The following is a 13425-nucleotide window of genomic DNA, read 5'->3' as shown; positions in this document are numbered from 1 at the left end:
AGCCAGGAGGATGGGATCAGGGACCTGGCATCCTGGGGAGGACCTCAGATCCCCTGCACAATCCGCTGACCACCCCTGCTGGCCCAGGGTGTAAAATGCCTCAGTGGCTGTATCTCCCACACCCCTGAGGGCCGGGAGGATGGGATCGGGGACCTGGCCTCCTGGGGAGACCCTCAGTCTGCCCACACCATTGGCCAACTCCCCCAGTCGGCCCCAGGTGTGAAACACCATGCTGGCCATATATGCACACCACCAGGGGCCGGGAGGACGGGACACCCTGAACTGGCTTCCCTGGATGGCCCTAAGCCCTCTCCTGAGGACCACGCACCCCCCCCGTCGGGTTGTCCCTCTGGGGATGACCCTTAAGCCTGGGTACGTGAACCTCGGCCCCCTCCGCTCCCACAGGGGTTCTGGCTTTCTGTACAGAAGTGCCAAGGGGTGCAGAGTGAGGGGCACAACCGAGGACCCATCACTGGGTTGTGTCCAGACCCCGCACCCTCAATCCTCCAGCCCCCCGCCGAAGACCAAAGTCCCGCCTGCGATCTGGATCCCAGCGAGGGAGGACGGGTGGCGGGTGGGCCCGGACGGCCTGAGGATGGGTCCCCCCTCCCAGCAAGGGCATGGAGCCCATCCCATCACCTGTGACAAAAGCTTGGCTCGAGGGATGACTTTCAATAGATCGCAGCTTGTTATATTAATTGCTGCTCTGCTACATATGAAACCCTGACCCAAAATCAAGTTGTCTACAAATGATTTAGCACCCGGATCCCCATGAACGTATAGTGCACTGCTGGAGAGAGGCAGACCCCTTCCATCCGTGCTCCAACCCAGTGACAAGCGCCACTCCTCGCCGACCTTGCGGCCGGCTATCCCTGGCCAGCCGGAGATCCGTGGTGCTGTGGTATCATTCCGTTTAGGTGGGATTCTGACTTAGAGGGGTTCACAATGACTGCTGACCATAATTACTATATTAATTAATTGTTATATTAATTGCTATATTACCTTGCTGTGCTGCAACAAGCATTGGTATTAACATTACCTCACCCTCAGTTTTTCACAGGTCCATCTGGAACTGGCCAAGTCCATGGTCCTGCTCCTAGTAAGCATGACACTGTTTTGTTAAGGAACATTTATATTCTATTAATGTTAAGGGCCAGAATAATGCCCTATTTAAACACATAATTTCATGTGTAAACAGGGTAGAATGTTTTTATTTTCCATTCTGGAACAGGTACCTAAGGATCTTAGAGGGGGGTAATCACAGCAGTGTAGTTGAACATAATGAAACACTTTGGCAGTGAAAGTTAAGAGCAGATAAGCCTCCTGGTTTAAATGATTAGTTCATTCTACCTAATACAGAGAGAACATTGGGTAAGGCCTTCTGTTTCTCCTTTTTTCCTTTCAAAAAAAAAAAAAAAAAAAACATTTTTTTTTGCCTGAATTTCCTTGTGTTCTGACTGTGCTTCTCAAACATTTTGGAAATATAGAGTATATTTCAGAGCATTTATTATAACTGCAATTGCATTAATATTGCTACAACTCAAGTGCTCTAGGTTGCACTGTATCTGAAGTGTTTGTGTATTTTAGCTGCTTTTCTGTATATATAGATTTCTCTGTTTCTTTAACTAAATAAGCTCTGAAAAGTTGTTTATTGCATTCCTGCCTATATTTCTGAGTTTTTTTCACTTTTAAAGTTTGTTTTTGCTTAGTTTAACTGGTAGGCTACACACTCAAGTGCACTAGCCGAATTAAAGCATTTACTGTGTTTCTGTACCTAATTTCTGCTACTTTGTAAAAAAAAAAGAAAAAAAAAAAGAAAAAAATATCCTTGTTTCCCGCCTTTACTGAACTAGAATAGTCCAGTCTTCAGGTATTGCTGATCTCTGGGCTGTGTCATAGTTCCTGTGTTGCCCATATCCTTATTTGGATAGGAGGAAGCTTCTTTGTTCACCAGTGAGAGTGGGGAGCTCTGAGCAGCCTATCTGTCCCTTGAGGAGTGGTTCCAGCCCAGTGACTTGTAGCTTATTGGCCGTTTTGGGCCATTTCCTATCTCTTTCTAACCCCCTGCTTTAAAGCCAGCTTTAGCGCGCTTTTGTGCTTGTAATTTAAAGTTTGTCCTGTTTGTTGCATTTACCTGTTGAGGCTACACACTCAAGTGTGCTAGCCTGTGTTACATATTTATTGCATTTTCCTACTGTTTGTTGCAAAAAAGAAAAAAAAAAGATAAAAGATATTCTTGTTTCCTGTCTTTCCTGACCTAGAGTAGTCCAAATACAGGCTTTGCTGTATTCTGGACTTTTGGAAAGTTCCTGTGTTTCCCATTTCCTTTCTTGGATAAAGGGAGGCTTCTTTGTTCACCAATGGCAGTGGGGAGCTTAGATCAGCCTATCTATCCCTGGAGGAGTGTTTCCAGCACAAGAATCTGGTAGTCTATTGGCCGTTTTGGGCCAATTTCTAGCTCTTTCAAGTCCCCCTGTATAAAACCCGCTTTGGCGCATTTTTTGCGCTTGTTACTACTCAGTCAAGCTCCTCGTGGTCCTGCAGAGTGGTGCTAGCAGCAGAGAGGCTAAAAGAGCGACTGCTAACCTGATAAAAGTGTTTTTTTCCTGCTACTACCTGGGCGACTGTCCGATCTATCTAAATTGCAAGTATTTCTGCTTCTTCCTGAACTGTTTTAAACTGTTTAAAGTTGTTTTTGCACCTGCACTTTTAAAGTTTGCCCTGTTTATTGCATTTACTTGTTGAGGCCACACACTCAAGTGCACTAGCCTGTGTTACATATTTATTGCATTTTCCTGCTGTTTGTTGCAAAAAAGAAAAAAAAAATTATCCTTGTTCATAGATTAGTACTAAGCTAACTGCCCTTGCGAGTCATTTTAAGCATTGCCAATTATCCCTTGTGAGATTCAAACCCTGCACCTTGTGTTTTGTAAGGCAAACACCTTAACCATTAGGCCACCCTCCCAACCCCTCTGATGTTTCCCATCTTTCCTGACCTAGAGTAGTCCAAATACAGGCTTTGCTGTATTCTGGACTTTTGGAAAGTTCCTGTGTTGCCCATTTCCTTTCTTGCATAAAGGGAGGCTTCTTTGTTCACCAGTGGCAGTGGGGAGCTTAGAGCAGCCTATCTATCCCTGGAGGAGTGTTCCCAGTACAAGAATCTGGTAGTCTATTGGCCGTTTTGGGCCAATTTTTAGCTCTTTCAAGTCCCCCTGTATAAAACCCGCTTTGGCGTGGTTTTTGCGCTTGTTATGACTCAGCCAAGCTCGTCGTGGTCCTGCAGAGTGATGATAGCAGCAGAGAGGCTAAAAGAGCAACAGCTAACCTGGTAAAAGTGTTTTTTTTCCTGCTACTACCTGGGCGACTGTCCGATCTAACTAAACTGCAAGTATTTCTGCTTCTTGACCTGTTTTAAACCGTTTAAAGTTGTTTTTGCACCTGCACTTTTAAAGTTTATCCTGCTTGTTGCATATACCTGTTGAGGCTGCACACTCAAGTGCGCTAGCCTGTGTTACATATTTATTGCATTTTCCTGCTGTTTGTTGAAAAAAAGAAAAAAAAACAAAAAATGATCCTTGTTTCTCGTCTTTCCTGACCTAGAGTAGTCCAAATACAGGCTTTGCTGTATTCTGGACTTTTGGAAAGTTCCTGTGTTGCCCATTTCCTTTCTTGGATAAAGGAAGGCTTCTTTGTTCACCAGTGGCAATGGGGAGCTTAGAGCAGCCTATATATCCCTGGAGGAGTGTTCCCAGCACAAGAATCTGGTAGTCTATTGGCCGTTCTGGGCCAATTTCTAGCTCTTTCAAGTCCCCCTGTATAAAACCTGCTTTGGCAATGTTTCTTGCACTTGTTACTACTCAGCCAAGCTCCTCATGGTCCTGCAGAGTGGTGCTAGCAGCAGAGAGGCTAAAAGAGCGACTGCTAACCTGATAAAAGTGTTTTTTTTTCCTGCTACTACCTGGGCGACTGTCCGATCCAGCTAAACTGCAAGTATTTCTGCTTCTTGAACTGTTTTAAACTGTTTAAAGTTGTTTTTGCACCTGCACTTTTAAAGTTTGTCCTGCTTGTTGCATATACCTGTTGAGGCTACACACTCAAGTGTGCTAGCCTGTATTACATATTTATTGCATTTTCCTGCTGTTTGTTGCAAAAAAGAAAAAAAAAAAAAAATTATCCTTGTTTCCCGTCTTTCCTGACCTAGAGTAGTCCAAATACAGGCTTTGCTGTATTCTGGACTTTTGGAAAGTTCCTCTGTTGCCCATTTCCTTAATTGGATAAAGGGAGGCTTCTTTGTTCACCAGTGGCAGTGGGGAGCTTAGAACAGTCTGTCTATCCCTGGAGGAGTGTTCCCAGCTCAAGAGTCTGGTAGTCTATTGGCCGTTTTGGGCCGATTTCTAGCTCTTTCAAGTCCCCCTGTATAAAACCCACTTTGGCGCGGCTTTGCGCGATTTTGCGCATAGCGCAGCATCAGGTAGCTCCTCTTAATTGGGTTTAAACCATTCTCGGCTCCACAAAGTCTGCTCTTCACTTTTTCTCTTAGAACTGATCTAGTTCTCATAATAAACACCCTATTCCTACTCTAAAGCCTGGCACTTGCTCACTAAAGCAATTATATAAGTCAGCACTAAAAAGTTAAAAGCACTACACCCTCACAAACTCCCCTTGAGTACCTTGTTCCCCATTGGCCCTTTTTTCAATTATAAAGGAATTCCCAATACTATTCTAGCATGTCCAAAGGTCAGTTTTCAATCTCCTCTCCGGTCCAGCTGGTGAATCTGGGAATCTTGAGGCAATGTTACAGCTGCCTCATGTACACAGACAACCCTCTCCTCCTCCCAACAAATTCCGACACATGTGAGAGATGCAACCATATAGCCAAACTGGAGGCTAAGCTCTCTCAACTCAGTACTGGCGTAACCAGTCAGGAGAAGAAGGAAACCACACTCACTACAATTCCAGTCTCACATAGACCTACCACGACAGCAAACCAAACACATAAACACACAAAAACATACTCGGAGGCTCTAAATAAAAATTTGCCTAAGCAGCAGAGACCTACAAAGCAGACACCCAAGCAACCGCTACCCCAAAACAAAACACGTGCAACACATAGCTCACAAAGCCAGTGTGCTGAAAAGTCACAGCCCTTAAGGCTAAACAACACACCTGATACATTTGTAATAGGTGACTCTATCATCAGGCACACTGACGTCCCGCTCACCAGGCTGAACAAGAAGAAGGACACGGTGAGATGCCTGTCGGGTGCTAGGATCCGCCACATAACACAAGCACTCAGGTCACTCCAAGGCAAGTATAAATATGACTCAGTCATTGTCCATGCTGGTGTGAATGACCTGAGACGTACCTCCCTGGACTACATGAAAAGAGACATAGAGGAGCTCTCTGAGCATGTAGCCCAGGCCGGTATGACCCTGACCTTGAGTAGCATCTTACCCTCACCAAGAATGATGCCACAATATGAAGACAAGATGATCAATTTCAACAATTGGCTTAAGTATTGGTGTCATTCAAAGGGGATCCAATGCCTGTCAGCCTGGGATGACATGCTCGACAAGCCACGATGCTTCGCCAGGGACGGATTGCACCTGTCACCCCTGAGCTTTCGGATATTGACAAAGGCTCTTGCCACCCCCATAGTGCCTTTTTTAGGCAAGGCTCAAAAGACAAACCCACCTCCATAGGTATCAGAAGGGATAAGAAACTAAGAGTAATGCTACTCAACGCCAGAAGTCTAAACCTCAAGATGCATGCACTCGAAACTCTCCTTAGCATGGAAAACATCGATATTTGTGCAGTAACAGAAACCTGGTTCAAAGCTCCCAAGAGCACCCCAGCACTACCAGGTTATACCTCATACCATGCTTTTCGGCCCCAAAACTTGGACGGAACCGCAAAAGGAGGGGGAGTATCAATATTCATCAAAGATACCCACACCTCCAGGTTAGTGGCACAGCATGAAGCATCAGAGACTATCCATGTGCAATTAACAGTGGGTAAAACTGCCTTCCAGTTTATAGCCTGCTACAGACCACCCTCTCAAACCCAGGAACCCCACTCGGCCTTTCTGAGAACACTGGAAAATATGAAGGTCTCTCCAAACACCATTATATTGGGAGACTTCAACTACCCAAACATAGACTGGGAGCATTACACTAGCTCCAACACCCTAGCCCAAAGGTTCCTAGAATTTATAAACTCAGATGCTATGGAACAACTTGTTACCACTCCCACAAGAGGGGAAAACATACTGGACCTGATCATCACCAACATGGGGGCTCTATGCTCCAGACCAGAAGTGTATCCCTCACTGGTAAGATCAGACCATAAACTAATCTCACTGGATATTCACATCCCGACCCCACCCTCTGCCCAGAAAACCACAGTGAAAAACTTCTCTAAAGCAAATTTCACACTCCTCAAAAACGAGGTGGAATCCTTCAAAGCCCCCGGGCCTGTGGAAAATATGGCCCAGACCGCAGAATCCTTTATAAATGCATTCTATGAGCACCTTCAGGAATGCATGGATCATGCAATCCCAAATAAAACCAAGACCCAATCCTCCAAAGGCAGGCATCCTGTCTGGTGGATCCCAGCCATAAACAAACTATACAATAGAAGGAGGAAGCTACTACATGATAGAGCAAAATCCCAAAAAGGGAAGGCATCTCTGATCAGTATTAGCAAAAAACTACGGGCACTCATAAAATGTCTAAGGCCAGCTTCGAGAGAAAAATTGCACAGGACACTAAGGATAATCACAAGGCTTTCTTTAGTTATGTTAGGAACCTGGGTGGGAATTCCCAGATATGCTCAGAATTAGTCCAAAATGACAAAAAATACACCGAACCCACAGACATTGCCAACATCCTAGCTGACAGGTTCAGTGCAAACTTCTCCCCTCCCACCAACCGGGCAAATATCTATCCCAGCAGAGTGCTGCCCCCGTGACATCTCAGATGCTCAGGTAAGAGCCACTCTCTCCAAAGCAAAAAACACAGCATTAATGGGACCAGACGGTGTCCCAGGCTGCGTCCTACATGAACTCCAAGAAGAGCTAAACCCAAACATAAAACTACTGTTCAATCTCAGCCTTACTACAAGATATGTACCCAAAGAGTGGCATACAGCAACAGTGGTCCCTCTCCACAAAGGTGGTGCCTCAACGGAACCTGGAAACTATCGCCCCATAAGCCTGACTAGTTTGGTCTGCAAAGCTATAGAAAGGATCATCATGGACCTCATAAATAAAGATATTGGGGACCTACAGACACTGGATCCTACCCAGTTTGGCTTTGTTAAGGGCAGATCCTGCCTCTTAAACCTGGTTGATTTCTTTGAAACAGTCACCAAGGCTATTGACAAGGGGAAGGTGGTCCACACAGCCTACCTGGACCTCGCAAAAGCCTTCGATGCAATACCCCACTCAGGCATTATAGATAAACTCACCAGCTTAAATATAAACCCCTATGTCACCAGATGGGTTGCAAACTGGCTCAAGGACAGAACCCACATGGTTAGAATTGCTGGAGCCATGTCAGACTCCAAACCAGTTACAAGTGGCATCCCACAAGGCTCAGTCCTGGGACCTCTCTTGTTCGGTATATATTTCTCGGAGGTACAGGCCAACATGGAAGGACTGTGGCTGACCAAGTTTGCAGATGACTGCAAACTAGGTGCCATAATCGACTCTCCAGCTGACTCAAGCATCCTACAAAAGGGCCTCATAGAAACAGACCACTGGTGCCAGAGCCATGGCCTCAAGCTAAATGCCAAAAAGTGTATAGTCATCCCTTTGGCAAAAACAAAGTGCCCAGAAATTAACACATATGTGGCAATCCATTAAGTACGGAAGAAGTAATTAGGGACCTAGGGACCCAAGTTGATAGCAATCTCTCATTTGAAAACCACGTGGCCAAAGTGGTTAGAAAAACATTTTATATAGCCCACCTAATCATGAAGGGATTCATATCTAGGTCAGGGGAGGTCATCGTGCCTCTTTACTCATCCCTCATCAGGGCCATAATTGAGTACAATGCCCCTTTTGGGATGTACCTTACCAGACACCTGTAGCAACTGGAAAGACCCCAAAAGTACCTCACCAAGAGGATCAAAGGGCTCAAACAGATGCCATATGCTGCCTGGTTAAAGAAACTCCAGCTCTACTCAGTGGCATACCGCCTGCTCAGAGGTGATCTGTGCCTGACATATAAAGCCATGTCCAACCCGGCATTAATGGGCATGCTGCATCTCAGAAAATCCAAATCCCATCGAGCTATGCGCTCGAGCGACTTGAACCTCTGCACTGAAATAAATAGGACATGCTGGAGGGACAGATTCATAACCCAGAGGCTCCCTTCACTCTGGAATAAAATCCCAGTCCAGGTTAGGCAGAGTCCCTCATTGACTCTCTTCAAGAGGAATCTTGATGAGTGGATGGGAGATCGTAGGTTTACCCCGGGTATCACTTCTGTGTCACTGTTAGACAGAGGCACAGTATACTAACCTCGAAAAAGGGCATAGCAAAATTCATTTAAAATGGGTGGCGAAAGCCAAACACACTCTGGCTAGGCTTATAAATGCCCTAGGACAGATAGCCTAGTATGAACCTAGGAACCTATGAACCTATGATGCAATTACTCTAAAATGACTTTTAAAACACAAAAGGTTGAAAGGAAAATAAATTAGGCAGTGAAATGTGTATTTCAATATATTTGTTAAGATAGGTGTACTAGGTTTTTATGTGTTGTTTTGTCAAGTATAGTTTCATATTGATTAATTAAAAGGTACATTTTACTTGTCAATTTTTACTTGATTTACTTGAAGTGATTGTTCTAAAGGTCTGGAATTGAGTGTGCATTTTGTTCTTAGCAGTGCTTTTTTCGTAAACAAACAGGTGGTGGTACGCATATGTTGCATTTGGGTCACCCCTCTATGCAGCCATTCCACTGTCCCATTATTTGGCTATTTCTCTCCAGTTGCCATAAACACTGCTCAAATCTCTCAGTGTGCATACTGCTTTCTGCTTTACATATAAAATGATTACAGATATTTGGATTTAATTTAAAACTTTTATTTCAAATTGTCCAGCACAAACACTGATAGACCTTCACTAAACAAAGCAACACAGTCTCACACTGAAAACAGCCTTAGCATTAAAACTTCTGTGACTTTGAAACTCACATTCATTGAAACAGCATTGAAACCCACATTCAAAGAAAATGCATCTGGCCAGTGGCAAATTAAGCTTATCTTTGGGCTGTTTTCAAATCATAGACCCTTGCACACATTTTTAGGACCATGCAAAATTTCTTTAATTCACCTTCCTGATTGTACTAAATTATAATATATAATAATTAAATTATATCCCTTGTATAATACAACACCATTTCTTAGACTGTGCTTTAAAAGTATAGCCAGTAAGCAAAGAAACAAGACATATGAACCAATAAAGCCCAAACTGCCCAGTTCAGAACATTACAACCATAAAAGGCCACTCAAACTTCTGTCATTATAACCCACCAATATCAGTTAAATATGCATAGTCTCTGCAGAAGTAAATGTCATCTGAATAATTCCACATTAAAGAGATTTGACTGTAACTAATGAGAAGGTTGTTGCTAGCAAAAAACGTTATATTTAAGTATTTCATCTACAAATTCACTGCCTGCTGACCTTGAAGAATTAATTGTCTATGTTACATTAAAAATGATAAGCTGGTAATATTGCAATAGGGAAGGATGGCAAACTAAAACAGGTTCATTGTTACTAGGCATCTTATCCAAAGGAGGACTTACCCAGGACTGCAGCACCCCACCCTCTTAAAATTCAGCACAGTATCAGCAATCCATCTACATGCTGTGGGACTACAGCCTTCTGCATCAAAACAAAAGTATGCTACCTGCTGTGCTACTGACACTGCTTTAAAACTCTAAACACACAACAGTGATACCATTTGTTAAGCAAAACAGTTGCATATTTTGGGTAGAGAATTCAGGCTCTTGTTTCCTGTAGCTAAGGTACAGGTCTTGAGCCTAAGCAAATTACTAACTACCTGCTAACCCTAACTAGGGCATTTTACTGTCTCACATTTTAAATATTGCTCTTATAACCAGCTGCTAACCCTAACTAGGGCATTTTACTGTCTTCCACACACCTCAACCTTTTAATGCAAGAAATCTGGACAAAGTCTAAAATAAATAGGAACAGATTATAAATATTTCTCTCATTAACTTACAAAATTAGAGTAAAAGGATTTGTGTTAGTATGCATTTTTCTAAGGGATATGAAGTCTAAACCTCAAATATGTCATTATTTAGCAACTTCAATCTTTTTATGTAGAAAAAAATATATGGGGGAAAAATCTGGACATTCTGCAAAAACCTGGGCAGTTGAGGGGTATGGTACCTGTCTCTTACACACACACACACACACACACACACACACACACACACACACACACACACACACACCATACCTCTCAACCTCTTAGCAAAGAAGTCTGGGCAAAGCCTGTCATAATAGAGGGACAAAGGCCCAAAGCTAGGGACACATTTTAAATATTGTTCTTATAAATTCAGAAAGTTGCTAGAATAACAGGATTTTTGTTAGAATTTTCTAAAAGATATGAAGTCTGAAATTAAACTCAAATGCATGCCATTAGTTAGTAACTTGAATCCTTAGATCATCCCAGTGATTTATCAGAAAAAATACATTTTTTATGAAGAACAGACCAAAAATATAAGGCAAAAATGTGGACATTCTGTAAAAATATGCACAGTTGAGTTGTATTACGCATACATACACCCCTACCTCCCTCTTAGACTCCCCCCATACCTCTCAACCTTTTCAAGCAAGAAATGTGGACAAAGACACACATAATGGGGGGATGACCAAAAATAAGGACATCTTTTAAATATTGCTCTTACAAACTTAAAAAGTTGATAGAACAACAAGTTTTGCAGTAGTATGAACTTTCTGAAGGATATGAAGTCTAAAGTTCAAATGTCTGCCATTATTTGCTGTGTAAATCCTCAATGATTTGCCAGGGATTGCCAGAAAAACACAGTTTTATGAGAAACAGGCCACGGATGTGAGATGAAAATCTTGACATTCTGTGAAAATCTGGACAATTCACTCACTCACGCACACACAAACACAATCACAGACCTACCTACTTCTTATACACACACACACACACACACACACACACACACACACACACACACACACACACACACACACACACACACACACACTCACACACACTCGTCTACCTATTTCTTGCACACACGCACACTCCTCTTAAAAACTTAAAACACACACGCACACCTACCACTCACACCACTCACTTGTCAGGTCATGGTCCACAGTCCAAACGTCTTCAGGAATTCAAATTCCATGCAGAGCAGGAAGATGTAAACAATCAGTCACACATTGCACATACACAGATGGTGTCCTGCATCTTTGCAACCTGATGCAAAAGGCATTCTTTAAAAAGAACACCCTTAAAAAATAAAGTTTTTTTTTTAAAGAAACAGGGCAGCAGAGGTGCCAGTATGCCATTCTGGTGCATACTGGCCCAAAAAAAGCCCTGGTTCTGAGGAAGTCTTTTTTTGACAAAAGTGAAGAACAATGACCACTAATCCAGTTATGGGTCTTTGTTATTATGAGTATTGGTGGATTTGTTGTACACAATAGCGCAGGTGTCTCTTTGGACTCTGATGAGGATGATGGCCACAGTGAGGCATAACTAGGGGTGTAGGGGACTCAATCTGTCCCAGAAGTAGACATCCCTCTTCTGACTCCATTGTCACCACACACAGTCAGTATGCCCACACATACCCAGTCTCTGGAGGCCACAGATATTGGTCATTCAGAAGGTGGGGACATTGAACAGGAAAGTGTTGCTCCAGTGAGTGTAGACACTGCCCATAGCTAGAGATATGAGAGGTTCCTGAGATAGATTGACAAGGGTGCTTGTAGGATGCCTGCTGTCCATTCACTACCTGATGCAAGTGTCACCTCACAGGTCACTGGGTGCATGTTTCAGGCAATCATAGAGGCACAGGCACATTCTAAACAGAACACCAGACGTATGCTTAGAGTTAGGGATGCAACACAGTCTGACAACCATGACTTCCTTCACCACATTGGGGACACTCTGGATTGGTTGACTGATGTAGTGGACAGAAGGTGGGCTGAGAGAGTGTCTGCCAAACCTCACATTGTCTGTGCTGGAAAGTGTGGTTGGAGTTGAGCATCGGACTCATGGACATAGGTCAGAAACCCCATCTGCTGAGATTCCGCGTGGCCGTGCACAATCACACTCCCATAGTGGCAGTACATCCAGTGCTACAGAGAGGAGTGTGCTGTCCACACCATGACATGGCAGGCCAAGGTCTCATCATCCTGAGCATTCCCCTGGGGGACACAGTCCCAGCAGACAGCAGTCACTGTCAGGTACTAGCACCACTTCTGACCTTTTTTCTCAAATATCTCAAATATCTTTTTATTAATTTTTTTTTCTTCATAATTTGAAATCAGAAATGATATACAGTACAATAGAAGTTGCTGATGTTGCAATTTGCATAACACTAGCATGCTATTAAGCTAGGTGTTCACACACTGTGATAAAAAGAAAAAAAAAACTATTTCAAATTAGCTGAAGTTGACAAAAAAGGATTACCATGAAGTTATTATTGTGCTATAATTCAGTCATGAGGCATGAATATAGTAAAGCAATTGACCTATACATTATTTTAATACAATAAGAGTATATCTTGAAGCATAACACCAACCTAATGATGCACAAAAATCTAAACTACTATACATTATATACATATTTACAAAAATGTCACCTTAGTTGATGTTGTTACTACTTTCAACTAAAGAGAGTGTTCAATAACTTTATGTATATTCACATACTTTGCCCTTCATGATAAAATATCAATTAAAGCTTTACAGTAATTCTGATAATATGCCTGGTTCTTTTGACTTTTTCATGAAAGTGGCATTCATTTGGTATAAAAGTTTAGAGAGTATGTTCATTTTGACAATTGAGGCCTTCGATAAAGTAGAATGTTTAAGCTTTTCACATTTGCTAATTTTGCAGACTATATTAGTCCAAGTTTTAAATATGTTATCAATCATATCTGATTATATATGACTAAAGATTATACCTAAATATTTCAAAGTATATTCTACTTTTATATTAGTCGCTGAAAAATAAAATTCCTTATGGCCTATGGGGTTTAGTGGATAGATAATTGACTTATTAGGATTAATTGTGTAGTTAGACACTTGGGAGAAATTGTCTATGGAAATTAAGATTTTACCAAGATCAGTATTAGGGTATTGAAAGTAAATATTTAGGTCATCTGCAAAGGCTGTGTATTTTATTTGGGT

The sequence above is a fragment of the Protopterus annectens genome, chromosome 1.part0 (genome assembly GCF_019279795.1).
Source record: "Protopterus annectens isolate FY-2018-M chromosome 1.part0, PAN1.0, whole genome shotgun sequence".
In the NCBI taxonomy this organism is placed as follows: domain Eukaryota; kingdom Metazoa; phylum Chordata; order Ceratodontiformes; family Protopteridae; genus Protopterus; species Protopterus annectens.
Note: the sequence above shows the minus strand (reverse complement) of the source record.